Here is a 24393-nt window from a genome sequence, read left to right on the forward strand (position 1 = left end):
AGTGCGAGCTTTCGAAAAGTGAAAGGGATGTAGAAGGAAAGTAGAAAGCTGCGCATCGGATGGGTACTTATGCCATACTAATGCACTCTCGAACCATGAAAATAATTAGTTATGGAGGTATTTTTTTCTTCAAATTTTCTTCAGTTTTCACTGAGTTGTTTTAGTGTAAAGAGCACGGGTTCTCACTCACTCTTTACTGTTGAATTGCGTTGAGAAATTTTCTCGTTATATGACAGGTTGAAATCATTACAGCCTTTTGCAATTTGATGTATGTGTTTGGGTGGTGGTTGAGTATTTTGAAGCTATTTTGTACATGTTTTGGGATGATACCGGTAGCTGATATGACGATTGGACCTATATAAACCTGCTCCATATTTCATATTCTTTTTATTTCTATTGCCAATTCTTGGTACATAAGTTTTATAAGGTTTATTTATTTTTCCGGCTATTGTCTTTTCAATGATATGCGACAGTGGCACAGCAATGTCAACTACGTAATAAGTTCTTTATTTCTTGTCAATCAACATTATATCTGGTCTATAATTAACTATAGTTTTATCTGTTCAGTTATTATTAGTATTTTCTTTTTCCCTCTAACTATCTTGCAAGGTTTGTTCACAGTGAACGGACCAGGTCAAGCTCAACCATGTTCTGTTATTTGTTCAGTTATTGTTATTATTACTATTACTCTAGTGATATTTCTAATTGTTTTAAATAAACAATAGATAAAAGAGGGGCCAGGCCAAAATAGGCAAGGAATTTCTAGTTTCTGAAATTAAAAACTATAATTCCTAAATGATATTTCTTCCTCTGAAAATACCCTCGCTCTCAAATCGTAATGTTTCTCTCTCTGTCATCATTACATTTGGAGGATCCTTTGTTCCTTGCCTAGCGACAAGCTGGTTGCAGAGAATTACCACTCAACAATTAAATATAGTGTAATATAAATGAATCGGAGTTATTAGGAAAAAAATGTAGCTGCTCCTGGAAAATGCGTTTCGTCCACCACCTTTTTTTAGCTTTGTTTGAAATCCATATCGCAAATTTAATTTCGTTCATAGCTATGCCCCCGGAAAGAACTCCTCTGTTAGAGGAATATCATGCGCTTAATTTTCATTATTTTAAATATTGCATTTTAAAAGCCCAATTTAAACAAGTGAAGGAAATTTTGAATTGGGACTCTGTCTTATTCATTTGGAAGCAATCAATTATCTGAAGTGCTTCTTTCATGCTGTTTCCATTTTCTACTACTCTAGCGTCCATTAGAAAAACAAAAGAGCAAATATCACGGGAAATACGCCTGGACTGGATTGCATATCAATTTGAGACTGAAAACTATTTTTTTTGACCATCCAAACAGATTCTTCTGTGCATAGTCATCTCAAGTGTGCGTAGTGACAGGAATTATTATTCAAATTGTTAGAAGATAGGGATTTCATTCATACAGTTGAATTTATAAATACGAAATGATTGTATCACCCAAAACGGCAAAACAATTGCAGATAGTATACAAGTGGAATTATTTTTATGATATTCGTTAAGAGCAGTTGAAATAGAAACAGACGTGATTGCATTTAAAAATCCTGAAACGGATGCTAAAGGTAATTAATAGTAGCGGGCGTAACTTGGTGGAAATCCATAATCGCAGGAGTAGAAGGATCAACAACTTTGCTATTTCCACATAGTAAATACTTTTTGATCCTTCTATTCCTGCGGATACTAAAGCGATAAATCCGTCTAAAAATATTACAAAGACGTAACAGCCGGCAGTTGAACATCGTTTATTAATATATGTCTTCGTTTAAATGACATTGGACTGGAATGCGCCTTGATATTCATAATTTCTAATAAGGATTTCAAAATTTTCCTCAAGATGGGACTCACAAAATATTTGTCAGGTGTGGGGTTCGAACCCACGCTCCCATATGGGAACCAGAACTTAAGTCTGGCGCCTTAGACCGCTCGGCCAACCTGACGATGGATACGTTGCGGGTTTTGCAAGCAATAAATTGGTCTAGGAGTAGTATGTGTATCAACGAGACGACGTCGCTATCTTTACGCAGTGCGAGAGAGTAGGGGAAGTTGTGGAAGGGAGGGGATGGTCGGCCGGAAGATGTCTCCGACAGGAGTCGGCCAACCGCTCCTTCGCGTCGCGCGAGGGAAAGACACGCAGAGTTGTCGTGCCGACCACGCACGCAAGCGTTACGTCACCATATTTAGTAATGGCTAGAGATGCGTGAAAACCGCAAATGCGATATAGATGCGATGTGCGCAAATAAATGCGATATAGATGCGATGACTGGACTTTTATGATATTTTTACGCAAATTTGCCTTTTCGACGGCAAAATTCATACATTTTGTGCCGAGCGCAGTTTAAATGCTCCGCCGACACTCACCGCTTTAAAGTATGTGAGCGACTGGCCAGTTGCTAGTTGGCTGAGACTCTACGTGGCCGCGAACTACAAGTGGGCGCGGGCAAGCTACACCTACGCCACTATATGTCTTATTCCTTAATTTATTATTGTTCTACAACATAATTATTTAAAATATTCTGTATTTTTTTGCACTTTTTTAACACTTTTGCTTACAAAAATTCAGCCGTTGACCCAGTATGTCGAGAAGCCATGCTAGTGAGACGCCATCCATCAGCAGAATTCGGTGTTAGAACTTCGAGGATACCAAGCCTCAGCAAACCACATTTACATTTGCATTGTTGGATATTTTCTGATTTCGCTTGTTATTTTGTTGGTAATAAGCTATCATAACGTCGCAGGTAGTATATTTCATTATTTCATGCGTTCATATTTATATATAATACCTTTTCATTTCATTACTACAATTCATCATTGAATTGGTTGTGACAATGGTTTATAGGTTGCAACTGTTTCAGGTAACCAACGTGCATATAACACCTTTTTCTTTTCAACTCTGATAAGAATGATATTTCTTTTAATCGCATTTCTGTTCATTAGAAACTCTTTCAGTAATGCCCATTGTTAAACAAAACCCAGTACCGTTCCACAAACTTTTTATTATTAGCTATCAACTAGTTTACGTCTATACCGTCATTATCAAGACTAACAGGCTGTTAGTTAAGTTTATGGAACTGTTCTGGGTTTTGTTTCACCATTAACATTTCATCGTTCCACCGAGCACCTGATTTTATTCTTTCAGTAATCACCGTGAGCTTATATCGGATATTTCAGCTGTAATATATTATTTCCTGAGTCTTTCTCGCTATTTGTCTTTGCACCTAGGTATCGAAATACCTCCTCAAACACCAAGGCCTCAACAATTCAGTGCAAGAAAAATTTTCTTTGGCATTTTCATGTTTCACAGTAGCTCGACAACTCATCCTATTTGCCAATGTTATCATCGCAACACTATCCTCGATGCATCCGCCATGTTGGTATATGATGTCAGCGCCCACAGCGCCGCCATCAGTGATTTTTAGGCTCGAATAGTGATTGCCATAGCAACGGCGTACCAAGGATCATAACTAACGGGGTACAAACCATGGTCTAGTTCAGGGATCTCCAAAATAAGGTCCGCGGAGGGCTTTCATCCGGCCCGCGCACTCATTTCAAGTAGTGCGCGATTCATGCTCGTTTAACTCTGTCAGACGCCACTAGGAGAATTGCAGCGCTGTACTGCACGTTAAAGTCGCCTTCAACTGTTCGTAAATAAGAAATACGCCACCGGATACTTCAGTAGACGTTGGTATCGAATACTTTAATCATCGGCTAATTTGCTATCAGGCCCGCGGGGCGATTCGGAACTTGGAATGTGGCCCTCGTGGCCTAGTAAATTGGAGACCCCTGGTCTAGGGGGTGGGGTAAACCAAGTTGTGATTAGTTTATGAGATCACTTCCTTGAAAAGATAGTTATATTTTAGCTACATATCTTGTACTAATACATATCATCTTTCGTGGGTTTAAAGAAAATTTGTTGAATGCTTTCGTTTCAATTCAGTGCTGATTTTGCTTAAAGACTTTTTCGATTTTTGCTGCTGGGGGGGTGGGGCAGCTGCCCTCCCCCCTGCCCCTCGCTGGGTACGGCCATGTGCCTTAGGCCAATTTCGACCTAAGTCGCGAACGATCGACGAACGAAACCGGTCGTGAACGACCCATACGAACGCGCGGAGTTGTCGGAGTGATTCCTTTCATCAATGGATCACACAAACGTTATCGATTGCGCATGTCGGTCGTTCATGACTGATCCATCTCTAATCCTATTTATGACAGTACAGTCTTCGAAGCTACGTGGACATGTAGTTGAGCGTAATAAGGGAGGATGTAGCGGGCCACCGCCATTTCGACACCCCCCCTCCGAAATGAGGAAAATAGCGTAAAATTAAGTACTACAGTTGAACTGAATTAGTTTAACGAATCATGCGATATGACATAAGCGCAACATGCTGTGATACTCATTTTTACCATTAGTCACATTTAATTGAGGAGTTGACAAGCCAAGGGGTACAAGTCATTTTTTTTCTCAACAAAGATAAGTTCAACAGATTCAGGCTTCAATTGGTGGAAATAAACATATTTTAATAAATAAGAGATCGTAGCACTTTGCCACAAGAGTTTTTAATGCGTACAATGCATTTCGGCTCACTGAGCCGTCATCTGGTACAAGACACTGCAAAGCATTTGAAAATCACCTTAATACCTCTGAGAAAGGGGATTGAGGAGGATTTGGCATATTAGAGGAAGGGGTTGGGAACAGGCGTACAGAGCAGAGACAGTAGCGAAAGACAGGTACGTGGAGCGAGAATGTGGATACCCCACATCCCGTAGTTATCTTTTGCCACTGTCTCAACTCTGTACTCCTGATCCCACCCCCTTCGTCAAATATGTCGAAACCTCCCCAACCCCATTTTATCAAGGGTATAAAGGTGATTTTCAAATGCTTTGAAGTTTCTTGTACCAGATGTGTGAGCCGAAACATGTTGTACGCAGCAAAAAAATTTGTGGAAAAGTGCTACGATCTTTTATTTATTTAAATAGAGTTAGGTAAATTTAAATGTACGAAGAATTATTCAAACACTTGGTTGCCATGAGATACGAGTGAGTCTCTCTTCTCTGCTGACATCTTTTGGAAAATCAGTGCACTACCAAATATCTCGTTTATCTGGGTTTTTTCTGTACCTTATTTCTTCACCTAACTCTTGTTTAGAAAAAAGGAGTCAATTGAACCCCTTGGCTTCTCACCCATTCAATTAACATTCGTGTCATCATCATAGATCAACAATCTTAAGATTTGTTTTCCGCGGCTCTCCACTCAATTCTTCGATTAGCTAATCTTTTCACACCGGCACATATCTTCTCTTTCACATCCTTCTTTACCTGTTCTATATATTTCATTAAAGGTGTTTCTTTTACGTTCTTGCCAACCACTTTTCCCACGACGATTGACTTCATCAGGCCATCATGTCTTAAAAATATGGCCTACAAGGTCTTCTTGTCAAGGTTTACCTAAAGATTCTCCTCTCTCCTACTCTTCTACGGACTTCCTCATTACTTAATCGGTCGATCTATTTGATCCTCATCATTCTTCTGTAGCACCACATTTCAAAGGCCTCTATCCTTGCTTTCTCCGCTGCGGTCATTGTCCATGCCTCACTTCCGTATAGGTGAATACTTCAAATGTACGTTCTTATAAATTGTTTCTTTACTTCTATATTTAAGTTTCCTGCTGTAAGCAGGTCTCTCTTTTGGTGGAATGCTCTCTTCGCCTGGGCTATTCTGCTGATAATTTCTTTCTTGCTTCTCCCGTCACTAGTTACCCTGCTTCCCAAATAACAGAATTCATCCACCTCCACCAGTGTTTGCTTCCCTATATCAATGGTAGTCTTCACTTCTTCTCTTCTGCTGCATACTGACTACCTATTACGTGGAGATCTATTCTCCAAATGTATGTTTTAACAAATTGCTTCCTTACTTCTAATAGGGTGGTTTCCTATTATTTTTTATTGCCTAAATCGAAATATTATTACTCCTGGAGTACGCATTTCACGCTCTTAGATTTTCGAATGACGATATCTATTTTTCGCGATTAAACGAAAAGTGAAAAATTTCAAGCGCGCGAAAACACGACGGCTAAGTAGGAATGATGAGAAAAAGTCCGTGTGACGTATTTCTGGTTCCCCCTGCCGCCTTGTGAGGTGACCTTGGGGTGAGAATATGTGAGCCACTGCGATGCAGGCTGCTAGCAGGTAGCAGAGTACCCTGCTAGAAGGTAGCGCTTGGCTTTAATAAGGATTATTAATGCCTTATCAAACGAAGGAAACTTTCCGACTTTGGGCTGTTTTAATAGGTTATTATTAAGACATGTTTCCTTGAGCTCTGTGCCTCATGCATGCATTGGTAATCTCAGACGATGTAAACGATCTCCTATCTACTCCAATAGAAACTAAGCCCCTGTGACGTCACGTGGAGTGGCATCGCATGGGCTCCAATCTGGCCTTTTTCAAGTGAGGATAAAGTTGACCCTTGCCATTCGTCTAAACTGGGATTTCTAAAACCAAATAATTGGTATATTATGAATACACTAATGGAGGGTAACGAATAGCAATCAATGCATTTCGTTTTTTTTTTTTGATGAAGGAAACACCCTATTTTAAATTTCCCGCTGTAAGTTGGTCTTTCTTTCGTATAGAATGCTGCCTTCGTCTGGGCTATTCTGCTGATAATTTCTTTCTTGCATGGAATACTATTTTCAGTGGCGGCTCGTGAGTCAAATGCTGGGAGGGGCACACTAGGGTGCCTCGTTTTGCCACTTTTTTTTAGGAGCGAATCGTAATACCTGGAAAAAGTTGCGTACCCGGGTGGGTATTACAGATATGATTTTTTTTCAAAATCGGTTAATATCTTCTGTTCGCCATTTTGTCTTGAAATTTCGAAATTTTCAACGAAAAACGTTAAAAATGTAAATAATTTAAATTTGGTTTCAGCAAGCACTCATTTTTTCCAATGGTGTATAACATTGGTCTTTCCTTGATATTTTAGACCAAATACGTCAGCTCTATTCCTTTTAATTATCGAGAAAATGACCTTTTATCGTGTCCCCGAAAGCAGTTTTTGTGGGTAGGCAACCCGCAACACGCATTGTCATTCTACGCTATGTATGCGATAAATGACGCGAAATAGAGATGTTTTTCAGTCAAAAACGTGTAAATGATGTCTGAAGTTGTCAAGGGTAGTCACTAGGGTGAGTGTATACTCTTTTATGCCATCGCCGACTATATTGACCATATTTTCGTGTAAGAAGATATCACTGAAGATGGAAATTATCATTCGGGATTCACTGTGACGGTTTTATGTCCCTCAAGGGTCAAATACACCTCCCTTGCATTCAGAAAAGAGATTTATTTTAGTGTGATCTGACAAATGTAGAGCTCCTCGCTCACCTATCTAGCCATGCGACCCAGAGCCCATCACGTGGAGATGGCTGCACCTTGGGCTCCTCCGCCTCCTCTACCCAACCAACCAACGTTATGCAGACCAGTTTGTTTGTTCTGAATCGTCACCGTCCGGAAATATTGTGAAAAATTGAGATTTCGATTGAAATTTTGGCAGAACTTGCCGTGAAATCAAAGTGGATCTGATAACGTCATCCTTGGCGTTATTGCCGCATGCATGGGAAGCAGCTTCGGAGACTAGCTTCACTGTCCGTTCTACTGCCACTGTGTGGTGGAGATATACGGCGAATGACTATTCTGGCGAAGTGTTTTCAGGAAGTGACAGTTTTTCAACGATTTCTTCATTTGATATATTCCTCACAACTGGTAGCACGACAGTAGAAACATCGGTGCTTTCCCAATGAATCATTTCTCCATAATCCATGGCTTCAAAATGCAAATGGGGAACACTTTTTCATCTGATGCCATGGTTTAAATTACCTACTTCGTGATCTATAGCTCTAAGAATTTTATTTTGTGCCTTCTGTTGGACAGTCAGTCGACGATTACTTATCACTACGAGAAGAATATTTTCTGGGAGTTTTCTGGGAGGAAACACTTTTGTTTGGATGGATGAATAAACTACTGCTTGGTACTTCCTTGGCAAGTATCTATATCTATGAATGGTCTCACAGACGTGACGATCATCATCGGTGAACGAAGATTGAGTCCTGATCCTACATTGCATCACTACGTAGACCTTTTATATGAATGTTACTATTTCGAAGAATTTATTGGTAGGTTTCTTAGTCTAAATGTATAGCCTAAAAACTGTGTTAGCTGTGGTCAACCAACGGGCTTTATTTAGTTTCCCAGGAATCATAGTGACTAGTCCTTCTGGACATATTCCAGACGCAATGGCTTGGGGTATCTTGACTGAGTACTTCAGTTCCTTATTAAGATTTCAGATTTCTTCTGGCTGTCGTTCGGCAAGTCACAACTTATGAGATGAAATGACACAACTAGGAGCTTTTCACATTCAGGCAGTTTTGAAACTAGGTATGTTAGCTGTGTATTAATACGGGGTGGAAAAAGCGCGGTCAATGTGGGCGGAGAGAGGTTGAAACGGCAACTCAATGAAAAGCAGATGGGAAATAGCCCAGTGCATAGGTTTTCCCGACATTTCTTCCAATTTTCGCAGGAAACCACTCTTCCAACCCGCATTGGTGTTCGTCCCGTCATACCCAAGAGCTATATTGCTTAACGTTATGTCGCTATATTGGTCTTGAACTATAATTCAGCTTTTAAAGCGGCGTTAAGAACAGTGGATGTAATGTGTGCTGCAGCCCCCCCCACTTACGCTATATCTCTGGTGAATTATGGCAGTCTTATCGTTAGTCAAGTCTAATTCGACTATGGACTTTCTTTCTCTTGGTTTGGTAAATGACATATCCTTAGCGCACCACTCGTCATGGTTTTCCTCATCAACTTGAGTATCCTCAAAGTATTCACAATCATTCAAATACGACAACCGTTGATTCAGATGATTTGAGTTTAAGCCTCTCATTTATATGATTACGTTCAGCCCTTTCTCGCATTTTTTGACGTAGGGATGTCAATAGTTCCAATTCGGATTATTCTTGGACCTCGCTGTTCCATTAGGAACTGGTACTCTAGGATAGAAACATTTTTTTCTTGTGACAGACACAATTGGGAAAGTTGGCACATTTGCAGAAGGCTATATCAAATAGTTTCGTCGCCTCCTTAGTAAAAGACTTTTATAAGTCTTCCTATGTTTTCAGAAATACCGTTTTACTCTATAGGATTTAATTTTCCATGTTGTTTTCATCATGTAGCGTGAGATAAGTTGAAGTACTCTGGTTTACGTAACTACTAAAATAGACGCTTTTTTCTAAACGGCACATACCTTGACAGAAACTTCAGTCATATCTTCTTACAGGAAAATATGGTCAATATAGTCGGCGATGGCATAAAGGAGCATACACTCACCCAAGTGACTACCCTTGACAACTTCAGACATCATTTACATGTTTTTGACTGAAAAACATCTCTATTTCGCGTAATTTATCGCATACATAGGGTAGAATGACAATGCGTGTTGCGGGTTGCCTGCCCACAAAAACTGCTTTCGGGGACACGATAAAAGGTCATTTTCTCGATAATTAAAAGGAATAGAGCTGACGTATTTGGTCTAAAATATCAAGGAAAGACCAATGTTATACACCATTGGAAAAAATGAGTGCTTGCTGAAACCAAATTTAAATTATTTACATTTTTAACGTTTTTCGTTGAAAATTTCGAAATTTCAAGACAAAATGGCGAACAGAAGATATTAACCGATTTTGAAAAAAAATCATATCTGTAATACCCACCCGGGTACGCAACTTTTGCCGGGTATTACGATTCGCTCCGAAAAAAAAGTGGCAAAACGAGGCACCCTAGGGCACACTCCACCGGGGGCGGTCAACATTTTTGAATATTTTGTGTTAAATTAAGAAAGAAGAACTTTGTACTTTCACATTAATATTTATTCACGACCATGGTTTCAACGTTAGACGTCATCCTCAGGTTGAAACCATGGTCGTCCATCTAACGTTGAAACCATGGTCGTGAATAAATATTAATGTGAAAGTACAAAGTTCTTCTTTCTTAATTTAATTATGAATCGCTTTCACCAAGTTACGCCTCAAACAATTAATATTTTGTGTATTTTAAGGCAATCTAGAAACCATTATGACTCACTAAAACACAAAACAATCACTAACACTAAAACACTAACAATCGCTAAATCGATTAACTCAACTACAACTAGGCCTATTTACATTAAAACAATTTACACATAATAAATCAACTGGTCACCAAAACAAGGTATTCTGCAATACTGCCACACCAAGATTATACGGTCGCCGGGCGGCGCGTCGATGTTAGCTCACTAGATACGTCGCTCTGCGCATGCTCGGACGGCGACGCAAGACTTCCATAAGCTTAGACTCGTCATAGCACCAGCAGCCCCCACCACTACCACTCTTCATATAACTGGTATAATCTTTGGTTAATTAGGTGTATAATTATAATTGTCTGGGCATTTATTTTTTTTCCTTTTTCAAATATTTGGGAGGGGCGGCGTCCGAAAAGTCCTTATGGGCAAGCCGCCACTGACTATTTTGCCTCGACATGTCTTTTTGACTGACAATGAGCTGGCAAATTGTGAGTCCTATCGGGAACCGATGAATCCAAAGTGTGTGTCATGGAGAATACCATTAACGGGTAGCTGAATGGTATCGCCTGATCTCTCCCCCTTCGCTGTGGAATGAATGCATTTGTCCAGTGGCGCCTGAGGCCACTATTCTGTCAGCCGTATGGCTCCGGAAGGAGTTGTAAGCCGCAATAAACCTTCGCTCTCCCGGAGATCCAGATCGCGGATGGACAGTAATTAAGCGCGCGGCTCTGGAAGTTGGTTTACGGCCGTCAGAGCAAAGGCGACGTAGCTGCAGAGTGGCACTCGACGAGTTATTCATTACTCGCGAATTGACTTGGGCTGTACGTCTCGAATATACGATAAAAGAGGTCCTGCATCCTAATATAACAAGTGCATCTCAAGATGCCTCTGATGCAAAAGGCATTCAAAAATGTCTTCGTTAGTACTGTAGCAAATAATACAGCTGAACTGTAAGTGAAACCTTTTATTTAATGAAAATATATATATATATATATATATATATATATATATATTTAAATTCTACGGTGATATTTTTACAAAATATCTCCGTATCATTCTATTTTTATCAATTATTTTCGGTGAAATAATTGTAAACTATATTTCATTAGCCAATAAAACTATATAAATTATATCATCATAGCCTATCGTAGTATTAGCAAATATCAATAAATCATACAGAATTGTTTTATTTACTTCCAGAACTCAAAAATCACATGCTAACAGTAATTTCGTACATCATTACGTAATTATTATCAATACGTTTTTAGCGGAACGTTGGCCGCTCAATGAGCCTACGTCATAAGTCAATCTCTCAAGCAAAAGACATGAATGTATTTCTTCGCCTCTTCTGAAGTAAATTATACAGCTCAACTTGAAGAGAAAAACTACCATTTTTGGGAAATAAGTATATAAATTCCATGGCGAGACGCTTCGCTAAAAATTCAATGCCACTCTCGCTTTCTTAAATGATAAACAATGAAAACATTTTAAGTTACATTTTCATCCCCAAAAATAAAAGGCATATTGTTTTATCATAACCAATCTTAAAAACAAGCATCAGTATTCCGTACAGAAGTAATTTATTTACCTCCATAAACTTACAAATTGAAATAAAACAGCTATTTCAATAAATACATGTTTACATCCCAAGGTGATATAAAATTTTGATAAAATACCATTTCTTTGTACTTTCGCTAGCTATTAATAGGCTCTCATTAAAATCTGGTCTTGTACCAGATGCTGAGCCGAAACGAATCGTATGCATTAAATAATTGCGGAAAAGTGCAACTACATTTCATTTGAATACTTCGAACTTTCACTACAAGTAACACACCAATCGATTGATATAATGGAACATAGATATTTGGGTAAAAAATTAAAACAAAGATACAAACCTTAATAAGCCGTATGCAATGGTTTTGAATCGGCTTAGCGGATTCGGGTTCACGTTTTCTTAATGATACTGTGACCCCCACATCATATCCAGGAGTATTTACCCTTTATAAACTCTCATATCCCGTGACTTATGGAGCTGGTTTATGCTTGCAAGCGTTAAGGCTTGTATTCGATAAGTATTTATGGACAGGAAATTCATTTCGCCCGAATTCTTAAGCGTTGAAATGGGCCGTTAAAAATACTTATTAAGGGTATTTAAAAATACAAATATCGACACCGCCTAGTATTTGAACGGCCTAGTATTCGAATATTTACCCACGTCCTGGTTAATTACGGAAGACATGGTATTCATTATTCTACGAGCACACAGCACTAAAATGTATACTTGAAGTTTAAAATGCCATGGTGACCACAATATAACGATACTATCCTCAAAGTATACTGTCTCTAGAACGCCTTTTTCCTTGAATGAACCTTCCGCTTTTCTTAAGCCTTGTGTAGTAGCTTCCCCGCTTTCATTTTTAGCCATATTTCAAAATTAAATTCAAATTTGATTGGTAACTATGACCAGTATCAGCTTAGTTACAATCAATAAAAAAATCATATTTATTGCAAAAAGGTATGTCCAAATTCTTTTCTTCTTTTTAATTAACGTGCAATTGAATTCTTTTTCTCTTTTGTTACTGTACAAAACATTTCAATAACTTTTCATGCCTTCATGTACCAAATTAATGTAATCATATTCATTCATAGCCAAGGAGAAGGTATAAAAAAATACCGAAATGCTGGCCAAAATTTTTAATTTAACAATTAAGGACCTGCACTCCAAGACGTTAATTAACGATAAAAGATGAGGTCAAGAGAGAGAAAAAAAGGCTGAATGAATTATATCGTATTATTCAGTAAGTATTAGACCGTTCTCCAATGCAATAAAAATATTACATGGACTTCATAAAGCTATATTTGAGGGTAGAAGAAATCATATTGTCCTAAACAGCAGTTTTACTCAGTCAATCCACGTGACTGCTTCACCCCCGCACCTACAGGTACTTCCCTTTGATTTGCTTTCAATTCGAGGAAAACAATGTGACGCAATTTAATTCTCAAAATCCTAAAATATTGAGTCGTATCTCGCATTCAATCAAATTGACGCGAAATTTTATCATGAGACAGAATGTTAAAAGCTTTCATTAAATTAATTCGTATTCATTAAATTTTATGCACTAAAATTACGTCTGCGGCGATGTGTTCAGCCCTACCAATTGCATTTATTTGCATGTAAAGGAAATATTGACTTATTTTCGCTAGAATTTAAAAATTTACAGGAAATGAAATTAATCCAAAGTCACTCGTGGTGATACGGTATTGGGTTATTATTTTCAGCAAAATAATAATCGGAAAAGGCCAACAGCTCAGCGAGGCATAAATGCGAGCTAATATCTGGCAAAAAGGATTTGGATATTCGAAAACATTATTTTAATTTTGATAAACGTAGTCCGGGCAAACATTACGATGATTGGAGCAATGATATTCCATTGAAATGGGGAACATGCACAATTTTTTTAAAGTAATGGAAAAAGAAGGCCTCTACCACAAATGTACTCGCCGAAAATTTCGCGTTTGAATAATACTTTTTAGCTGAGTCATTAAAAATTGATCTTCATCGGGTGCTTGAAAGCACGACGTCACGTCATTGGAGCGTGACGTCACGGCACGGTATCCACTGATGACAGACTGAGGAAGTGGATAGAAAACCGATCTACGAGGGCTCGGATATAAATTTGGCGAAAATAATTGCTGTTTCAACGAGAAAATGCAGACTGAATATTTTGGGTTGCCAAGGCGTTGTTGGAACAAATAAAGGGGATTGTTTGGGGAGATTTGGAAAGATTAAATGAAAATAAGTTGGTTGCAGATTGTGATCTACGTTACACACCTACATCATTTGGTTAGTGGAATAAGTGTATTGCAGCATGGATATTCAATAGACAAACGTGTGAAAACCATATATATCTTATTTAGTGCCCCGCCACTCAAGTACCTCTATTTTCTCGCCGCAAAAGGTTTTTGCTTGTGCCCCAAAGGACAAAAATAAGAGAAGAAAGTGGTTGATGACCTACGGAATGGAGTTAAATACTTTATTTACATTGTCAACGGGATATTTCTCAACGTAAGTACACTCTTGAATTAGGGTTAGCGTAGGGTTTTATCAAATTGCCAGTATTTCTCGGATGGCCACCAAATTTAAGATGCATCACTCATTTCGCCTTGTAAACAACCCTAGAAAGGAACCTAATAGTCAACCGATTGTAGGATTATATACATAAAGGAAGGTGGCTATTCATGAGAATAAATTCTGATTACGATTAAAAAAGGAAACGGGGAAAAATAAGGAGTATAAGAGAAATATGAGGATTTTGTAAGGTAAACTAAGTATTTGCTGCTGTGATGCCCATAAAGTTCGCTGCATGTCAACGAAAAATATAAAATTTCGTCTCGTTTCTGGAGTGGGTTTCTGTTCAAAAACAGGAACTTGAGTAAGTACAGCGTAAATAGTACTTGAAACTTATTTCTGTGTCTATCAAATACTTTTTTACCTTTTCACGATCATTTGGATCTCCACTTCGGCCGATTAGGGAAAACTATTTAAGTTCCGCATGGTAGGTAACTAAGTAAATACATAAGATAGATTTTCAGCTATCAATGGATATAATAAATCTTTATGGACAAGAAATAAATATTTAAAAACGTTCGTAAAATAATTTTCATTAATCGCGTAATTATGTACCTGCCTTATCTTACTCCCGCATCGCGCTAGTGACGAAGCAATCACCGTTTTTAAAAAAATCAGCCGCCATAAGGAAGTCGACCAAAAGTAAACTGAGGCATTTTGCTTTTTTAAATCCCTATCAGGTCAATTTGTCCTTTTAGGAACTACTACAAAGCTTGACGAAAATTTTTACTTCGGTATCTTGCATTCAAGGCCCTACCACTTTACTCTCTTAGCGAAGTGAATGGTGTACCGTGCGATGACGTCAGAAGGCGTTTCAGGTCACGTGACTTCAAGTGATATTCGAGCATTTTTAATTAGCATTTATTGACGTTTGTGGAGTACTAGGGGAGTTTTGGCTTATATATTTGGACTCGTGAGAAAATTTTCTATTCAATGAGGCCAACTAGCATGGTGAACAAATTTCATGCATGTTCCCCATTTTTAACATGCAAACAAATTACAGTTTTCACATGAACAAGCTTTGGGAAAACTCTTCTTAGGACATAAAAAAATCACCGGAGAGGAAAAAGAATGAATAAAGGAAAAATTAATTAAGTTCAATTAAATTAAACTATTTCAACTACACATATGGATTAATATCTATTTGACAGGGAGCTATAATTCGTCGTTTAGTGTATAATCAAGCATAAATTGTTGATTCATGTTCCAGCGAAAGCATTTTACTCCGGTTTTTCCGTAATACGTTATCAATCTGAATTTTCAGCAACATAATGACCAATTTAGTGTCATCAACTTAAAATCTAATACGTATAACATATGAATATTTATAACAAATGAATAGCTGTATCTTTGGCAAGTGCTTCTTTCTCCTTCTCGACTGTGATAGATTTTGAACGTAGGTTTTTTTGCCGATATGCAATCTGTCGCTAAATTATGGAGCCATTCGCACCGAAAAATCGACGGCCCCAACCCTTTTTGGAGAGTAGTTGATGACGTCAGGCGCTCTTTTCTAGCGGGCAACCTCATTTCAGCGAATCCACTCCTCCTCGCATCGGCCTCGTGTGGTCCGTTGTGCTTTACACTCTTTTGAGCGTTTCCTTCCCTCAATGAGCCATCTTGCCCTCTTTGGTCCTTGGGGGAATTATTTCCTCTTTTATAAAGAAATTAAGGCCATCCTGGCTACTTAACCGTTCCTTACCTTATCATCAGTCGTTCTTAAGTGTGGCCATCACCACAGAGTTCTACCGTTGATCTTAAAATCCTCCCCTTTACAGCTGTTGGATTGAAAAGGTGGGATTGATTGATGATTGTTGATTGTTACGGATCTGTTACTAGGACAAAGACGATTTACGGAATATAAGCCGGCAATCCAGTGATGTAAGGGGAAAAATCCTTTATCATGGATGCAACAAAATCCCATGTTTAGCAAAATAGAATGTTGGTCCCCTGAACTTCGTTATTAACGAGTTTTACTGTATAAACAAAAAATTTTAATATCCAATAATAGTTGTTGCTGTTATTATTTTTAATGGAAATATAGCATTTCCACCAATCAGTCATACCTGACATGATTCCATACCCACTCGTAACGTTGACTCGGAGGAGGAGCCATTATTAACTAGGGTTAACTATTCATTCCCGCCAATTTTGGGAGAAGGTATTTGACTGCATGAAAATGGTAATAATTTGTATAGAGAATCCAAAGTAATGGCCTGAACTCACTTAACCCCATTGAAGTTAATGATAAGCGGACTTCGACCTCGAATAATACAGCAATTCTTGTAAATATGGCAGTTCGTGATGATGTTGCGAAAGATTTTTTTTTCGACGCGAAAGCCTAATCAAGAATTCTTTCAAATGAATGCACCGAAAAAAAAGTGTGGGTTATTTGACAAATTCGCGGTGGCTCTCCATTCAAATGCAGACCAAAGGCACAGAAATAATTCAAAACGAGAAGGCGAACGCACCAGTTTTGCATCGCTCTTCCGCAAAAATAAAAATCTCTCTGGACCTGCGCATCAATGTTTGGTGGAGCACCCTTGTCGACTTTTTTATTTTTGAAGAGATAAAGGAAAATAATAAAAATACTTCAATGGATTCCATTCATTTCCATCAAAAATGCAATTTCGAACGTGGGAATAGTCAAAGCACAGTGCTTACTGCGGAAGCCGAGGAAAAATCCCACTCTCCTGACCCCTCTGTATTTTTCTCTTCGAAAAAAATGAACGTCTATAGGAGGGAGAAAAAAATGACTGCCGCGTCCCGTGTCGAAGATTTCTCCCCTCTCGGAAAGTGGAAAACAGTCAAATTCTCGAATACTTTTCAAATCTCTTCAAAAGCCACGCATCCATCGGGGAACCGAAGGCCAAAAGTGGATGGAGACATTTTCCGAATACATATCCCACCACTTCGCGCAATTCCACCGCCTCCAACACGACCATTGACATTTCAAATCCATTGTTGCTCCTACTTTATTTTTTTCTCGCTGCCTTTCTGCCTACTACCGACGGGGATTTCATAGAGGAGGCCCAATCGTATTCCATAGAAGGCTGATTTCTGTTTCCACTTCGGTCGCATTTTGATTGGTTTTCAAAAATGTCCACGGCGCGATGATAAGTGTCATGCGATCCACTTTTTTCCAATATTTTGAATTATAATGTTTATAATTGCGATGAATAGCATTATAGAGTCATGAATTTGATAGACTACTTCATTATGTGTGTAAATTTCGGTAAACACCCCCAATTATACCTTATTTCCCCGTGAAACTCGGATCAATTTGTCCGTAAGCGACGCGAGTGGCGACTTTTGTAAACATTTTAAAATGCGCGGTGGGCGACAACACATTAAGAGGTCCACTTGAAGATCCTCTTTTTTATTATTAGTGGCTCCCTTTATTTGGAATTGGAAACTACGGTTTGTGGAAAAAGCCAGGTACACGAATACTTTTCAAATCTCTTCAAAGCCACGCATCCATCGGGGAATCGAAGGCCAAAAGTATATGGAGGCTCTTTCTGAATATATCCCACCGCTTCACGCAATTGCGCCGCCTTCGACGCGATCATTGACATTTCAGATCCATTTTTACTCCTCTTTGTCTCGCTACTTCATACCTCGCTTCGCCAACCACCTATTCCCATAACCTCCCCCCACCCCCGTCAAAGAACCGCTTCAATTTCCTCCTCAAAAACACGCGTACAGACCCAGAGTCACCTAACGACAAATTCATATTTGGGTGCGGCATAAATCTTAGGGAATACTGGTGTATTTATTATAGTATTTTACCGATTAAGGTAGGTTTCCATGAAATACTGAAGAAGTGATCCTTTCCTTCCAACTGCCTTCTTCAATTCACTGTAAGGCCTACTCCCTTTCAATCTACCTAAAAATCCTACTCTTTTCCTTCCCCTCCCTCGTTTCCCTAACAGTCTACCCTCTAACACCATTTTCAACATCCCCTCCCCGCTAAGTATTCGCTCCATCCATACATTCTATCTCCTCCGTATCTCATCTAAAAGCTGCCTCTCCTCACCCACCATATCCAGCACTTCGTCGTTCCTTTTCCTCTCTGTCCATTTCACCCTCTCTATTCTTCTCCATACCCACATCTCGAATGCCTCCAATCTTCTCTCGTCGTCTTTCCTCAGTGTCCACGTTTCTGCACCGTAGAGAGCTACACTCCAAATCAAACTCTTCACTAACCTTTTCTTTAAACTCTTACATAACGATCCCCTCATAAGCTCCTTCCTGTTTATGAACGCCACCTTTACCAGTGCAATACACTTCCTGATGTCCTTGCTACTGTGTCCATTTTCCTCTAATGTGCTGCCCAATAAAATAAATGTTTCCTTGCTTCCTTAAAAAAAAAAACTTTTCTAACCGCATTGTGAGCATATTGCCGTAAGCCATCACTTTATTTCTCTCTCCTTATTAAAAAAAACGTACACCAGTACTATAAACTCATGCTTGGCAATATTTAATTCAATTCCGAGATACTCCGTCGTAAAATCATCAAGATGATTGAAACGATGAAATTTCCATTATAACTTGACCAAATAAAATGTATGCGAAAGAATGTACCTACAAGCATTCTTACGGTAATATTTTCAAAACAGTAAAATTCTCCGATGGAAATAGGAGAAATAAAGAGGGCCATTCCGATAAATTATTTTTAAGAAAAATTATTTTTTTTTTATTTTTTAAGGAACAATAATTTTGCAGAGGACGTGCATTTTCGTTTTTTTTTCGTACTTTACTTCTCTCCCGTCCCCCTCCCCTCTAAATTTTAGCATTTAGGGAAATGAACTGCCGGGTTTTTGTCACTCCGAAAGAAAAATAAGTGTTGGAACTGTGGTTAATAAATAAATTGAAAGGTACCCATTTCGTCCGTGATCGGTGATCAAAGTATTTTTATTTTGATTAGTGTCTTGGAGTGAAGGTCTTCTAGAATTTAAATGCAAATTCTTGCCAACTTTACGGTATATATACATGCCTTCATCAGGGTTATGAATGAATACGATAATAATAATCCATAAAATTGATAAACACAGGCTTGAAAGGTTATTACAAAGTTTTTTACACTGATAAATGTAAAAAGAGTTGAGTTGTAAATCAATTAAAAAGAATATGCTAGAATGTTGGCATACCATTTTTGGAATGAATTGGCTTTTTTATCGATGGTTACTAATCTAATACAGTTTATAGTTACTAAAACTTCTTGATTAATTAAATAAAAGTAAATTTTTCTAAAATTATCAATGTCGAGAGAAAAAAAATCAATTGAGTATTTTTTTGGGACTTTGATGCAATTAAAAAAAATGTCTTTACAGGTTCAGTCCGTTACCGTTTCTAAGTTTCACGATATTGAATGTTGTTGATAGTCATGCGTTGGTGACGCAGCTAACATAAGTTCCTCTTCCTAGTTCTCCTAGCCACGTAGAAGCCAAATGGTATCATATAATCACTGAGGTATAATTTAAGGTGAGTCTTAATTAATTCTTTGTGTACTCATGAGAATGATTTATCTCTCCTCATTGAAATAGATACACCAGGACTGTAAACGTATGCATAACAATAATTAATTCAATTCCGGATCACTCCGTCGTAAAAGCATCAAGATGATCGTAACGATGAAATTTCGATTATAATTTTTTACACAAACAAATGAAATGTAAGCAAACATGGGCAGTAGCAACTGTATACAGTAATATTTGCAAAACCATTCAGTACTTCAGTCTTCGAAGGAAAGAGGACAAATAAAGACATCTATTCCTTATAACAATTTTCCAAACGAGGATGCTGGTTTTTTTCTCTCTGCGCTACGTTAAATGCGAAATAACTAATTGACAATAGCAAGACATTAACGTATCATTAAAATTACGTTTTTTGCGTCAAAATTAATCAGATAAATTTATTTCAGGCCTAATACATACTCGTTTTCATCTCAACGAAGCATATAATGATCAGTTATGACTAGGCCATAATTTTTCACGCAATATAGTGGTTAAACTAGATGCCGTACTTGCTTCCAAAATAATAATGTAATTAATTAAATTAATGATCAAAAGTTCATGCAGTATGGATCAAATAATGCAAAAAGTTTTTTACCAACGTTTCGGTTTATTTTAAAACCTTCATCAGGGCTATGAATAAAAAACAAGAGTACAATAAAATACAATAATATACAATATGGATACATAAATAAAGGTTACAAAACAAAGTGTTTTAAAACAGAGGTTGAAACAGAGGTTAAAAAGTTTTTTTGTTACATTATTGTAAAAAAAACTGTTTTTAACCTTTATTTATTGATATAATATAGTATATATGATGATTGTATGTTATTGTACTCTCATTTTTGCATTCATAGCACTGAGGAAGGTTTACAAATGAACCGAAACGACGGCAAAACACTTTTTGCATTATTTGACCTATACTCCAGGAACTTTTGATCATTAATTAAAAGAGGTCAAGACAAGAAAAAAAATAAAAATCTAATTATTATTTAAATTGCAACACAATTTCCTTTTAGTTTGAATCCGTCCGTAGATACATTATTCCTAGACTTCTTCCATTCTAGTATCTTTCAATAAATATGTGCAACCTAATGCTGGTAAATATGAATTTTAAATCAAGCCTCAAGAGTTCGTACGTTTCGAATCATGACAAGGAAGGAGGTGCTTCTAATATAATGGGAACTTTTTGAATTCAAGAGCGTGGAGTTCAAAAAAATCTCACTATTCTTTCCTTTTAAAAGAGCAAAGAATTTTAGCTTTGGGGAGGAAAGGTTGATAGTCTAAAAATTATTTTTTCCCCTTAATAGCTTAAGGAGGTGAAATAATTGGAGGAGATGGAACTTTTGTGTGGGATGGCTACGAGAGCACAAATATGGCGAAAGACGTAATCATGGAAGCGAGAGAAATGATGGGAGATAAGGAAAAAATAGAAGTCAAGATAGACACCCGAGGTGAAGATAAGGGTGAATTAAAATCTCATTATGAAGCGTTTACTGCATCCTAACGATGCAGGCTCAGGAAGAGCATTATAAATCCCTCGGGGAGAGAAAACACGGGAAAAAGGATGCACAAGTATAAGGACGACATCAGTTGAGGAAGGTTGCGCTGGAATACGGTCTGGAAAATAGGCATCAAAAAGGGTGAATATCCCGGAATGAATGGGATCGTAAAGATGTGATGGCATGGTTTTAATGAGACGGATAATGCAAGTTTAAGATTCATTATTTCGAATCCGAGCTTAATAGAATGTTAGCCAGCCTGTCTGCGAAATATAATTACGAGTAATCAAATATCCACCTCCGATGCGATGTAAGGCTGGGTGGGCATTCCCAGTGGAATTTAGGATTGCCCAGAGCGTGGGTTAAAACGCAATATAAGTAACGGTTATTACGATTTTATGAGCTTAAAGTCAAAGCTGTATATTTATGGCTTAGACGATGCAATGCTCTTTAACGTGTATGTATAAAGTGAACTTAAGCTGCCATCAGGAGAGTCTCTCTTCCTTTCTACAATAAACAATGTCATTAATGAATGATATCTGACCTTGCATGATCCCAAACCAGTGTAACTTTATTTCTTATTGATTTTTTTAGACTTTTTTGAAGAATAATTTTCATATACAATGATGGGTACTAATGAATTTTCATATTGACCCGGTGTGGTACAAAGATTAACCTTACATAATATCAATAATATCACTGGGTACTCAGGGACTATCCAGTATGATGTATCACAACAATGCGATGGCTATGTTTTCATAACACTGCTGATGCACGTTTAAGATTCATTTTTTTCGTACCCAACCTTTTTGACTGTTTATAATCTTCCTATGTATATTAGAGAGAAAGCCCTCCCACCTAGTAGTAAGGGTTGGATAAAAACAGTGCGTCCATGTTGAGGTGTTTGAGCTAACTATTTTACCATTTTCGTCAAACTGAAGTTTTGTTTTGACAAACTCACACTATTAACTAGTTGATAGATCGATGCACGGTTAGGATCTAGTGAGAGCAGATTTTATTTTCCAATATTTATATACTTTATTAGATATTGGCAATGATTGTGGGAATAAGATAAGTAAAACAATACATCTAATTCCTCCTCTAAGTTCACGTTTAATTCGCGGTACGGAAAATTTTCAACACAACGACGATATTTCTTCGCTGTCATCGCTTCAGCAGTCTCGCCAGGAGAAAGTGTAGGTAGCCAAAAGCCACATTTATCAAGCCTCGCAATAGCCGTGATCGTATAGTGGTTAGTACTTTGCGTTGTGGCCGCAACAACCCAGGTTCGAATCCTGGTCACGGCAGTGTTTCATCACTGAAACGGCAAGAGGTTTTTTTTCCTCAAATTTTATTTATTACAAATTCATTCAAGACTATAAAATGGTTACTAGACTAGAAATTTGGTTACGCTTCCAAATTTCCACCGATCACTTTCCGAACTTCCCCGAAAGAAGTTTTAAAAAACACCTCTTTACGTGAATGGTAGAACAAATTATGTTGATCGGAGGAATAGAAACGAAACCATGGTCGGCGTTAATAAATTACTGCGTGGAAATAGCAAAGTTGTTGATCCTTCTATTCCTGCGATTATGGATTTCCACCAAGTTAAGCCCGCTACGATTAATTATTTTAATTATGTTGATAGGCATTTTGGGTTTTTACTACCGTGAATTGTGTAATCCATAACATTTTCAAACACCTTCATCCGTTATTCCAGGGATAGCCCATTAGGAAAGTTGCAGATTGTCATTCATATGCTGCAGAAAAATGTTGGAGACACCCGGCCGCTAACCCGAAAACTCCAGTCTTAGAATTAACAATGGTTTTATATAGCTAATGGTGATGCAATCAATAGACTTTGAAGCGCTAGTTCATGCATCAATTTTGTTCACCCTTTTGTCCCAGGAATTCGTGGAAACGCAAGTAAAAGTTCTCTCCACAAAGTACACTTCTATGAAGTGCGCGGTTTCTGAAAACTCTCTGCCGCCACTTGGATTTGGGCCGATGTTTCCGTCCCCATAACTCCAACCCCGACCCTTTACGTTTCGTGCTATTTCAAGTCATGTTGGAAACTACATAAGTAATCAGTTTAGCCCTGTTTAATTTTCAATTTCACCCCTTAAAAGTGCAATTTTATTGCACTATTTTTGTCTTTCCGTTTCTTCTAATGTATTCAAAAATACAATTGCCTAATAAGGACGTAAATAAAGAGCACCAAATTACATATTTGAAAAGGTATTTTGTGTTGATCTAACAGGGTAGCTTTGATATGAATTTGGCTGGCTCCGAGTGTCTGGCTTTCGCTATACACTCGGAGGCTGCGTTCTAGGCTCAATATGCCGGAGCAGTAATTGATAAATCTTTCGAAACCACACGGAGGACATCAAATTGGAAACTCGAAATATGTTTACGTCAGAAAGAAACGATAGAAGAAGAAGAGCTTTGAGATATTTCCGCCAACGGAAAGTTATAGAAAATAATATTTTTTCCCCATAATAAACGACTCAAATGAATCATAGGTAGGTATTTCTACAAATGCCTAATTTCGATGGGAAGATAATTAAATACAGTATTGAATTCTCCTTATAAGATGAAGGCCCTTAGGAATGACAAAGGGCCTCGAAACCGGGCCGGGCGAGGTTAAAAATTCTTTGGAATTTCTTTTGTAGTGAAACAATTTTGTTTATTTATTAATTTATTGCTACAAGTAGGCTATTCCCTGGTGGCAGAATGAGATTTAAAGAAATGAATAAAATGTCTAACTATCGAAGAACAAAATAAAGGGGCTGAAAATAGACCTTAGTATACAAAAATACATCAATTCGAATGCCATATAACTGACAAATGAGCCGACCCTGCACCCAAACTGAGGCGGTCGTCATTCCCGGCTTGCTTTGGAGTTGTGTGCATCCACTGAAAAGCAAGCGAGTCTTTGATGTCACGGGTGGTTTACTTTCTCAGCACGTGGCGAAGTTTGGTCGTTAGCGATTTGGACGAATTGCGTCTGTTCTGTTTCGAATCTTTTGAGGGAAAGACCTCACCAACGAATTACGTACAGATATACTTGGTGTTTCAGGAGTAATCGGCAATACTTCAGGAGGTGATA

At 38.0% G+C, this 24393-nt stretch overlaps 1 long non-coding RNA gene and 2 other non-coding genes across 3 annotated transcripts in view; 2 read left to right on the forward strand and 1 right to left on the reverse strand.

Annotated features, from left to right (window-relative positions):
* The window catches only part of LOC124169764, a 171770-nt gene that overhangs the window by 136710 nt on the left and 10667 nt on the right, over positions 1-24393 (forward strand). The window lies entirely within an intron of this gene.
* On the reverse strand, positions 1893-1976 carry Trnal-uaa. Its single transcript has one exon. It is a non-coding gene; the product is annotated as a tRNA-Leu (tRNA).
* Positions 22520-22591, forward strand: Trnah-gug. Its single transcript has one exon. It is a non-coding gene; the product is annotated as a tRNA-His (tRNA).

Source organism: Ischnura elegans, chromosome 12 (assembly GCF_921293095.1).
Source record: "Ischnura elegans chromosome 12, ioIscEleg1.1, whole genome shotgun sequence".
Classification (NCBI taxonomy): Eukaryota; Metazoa; Arthropoda; class Insecta; order Odonata; family Coenagrionidae; genus Ischnura; species Ischnura elegans.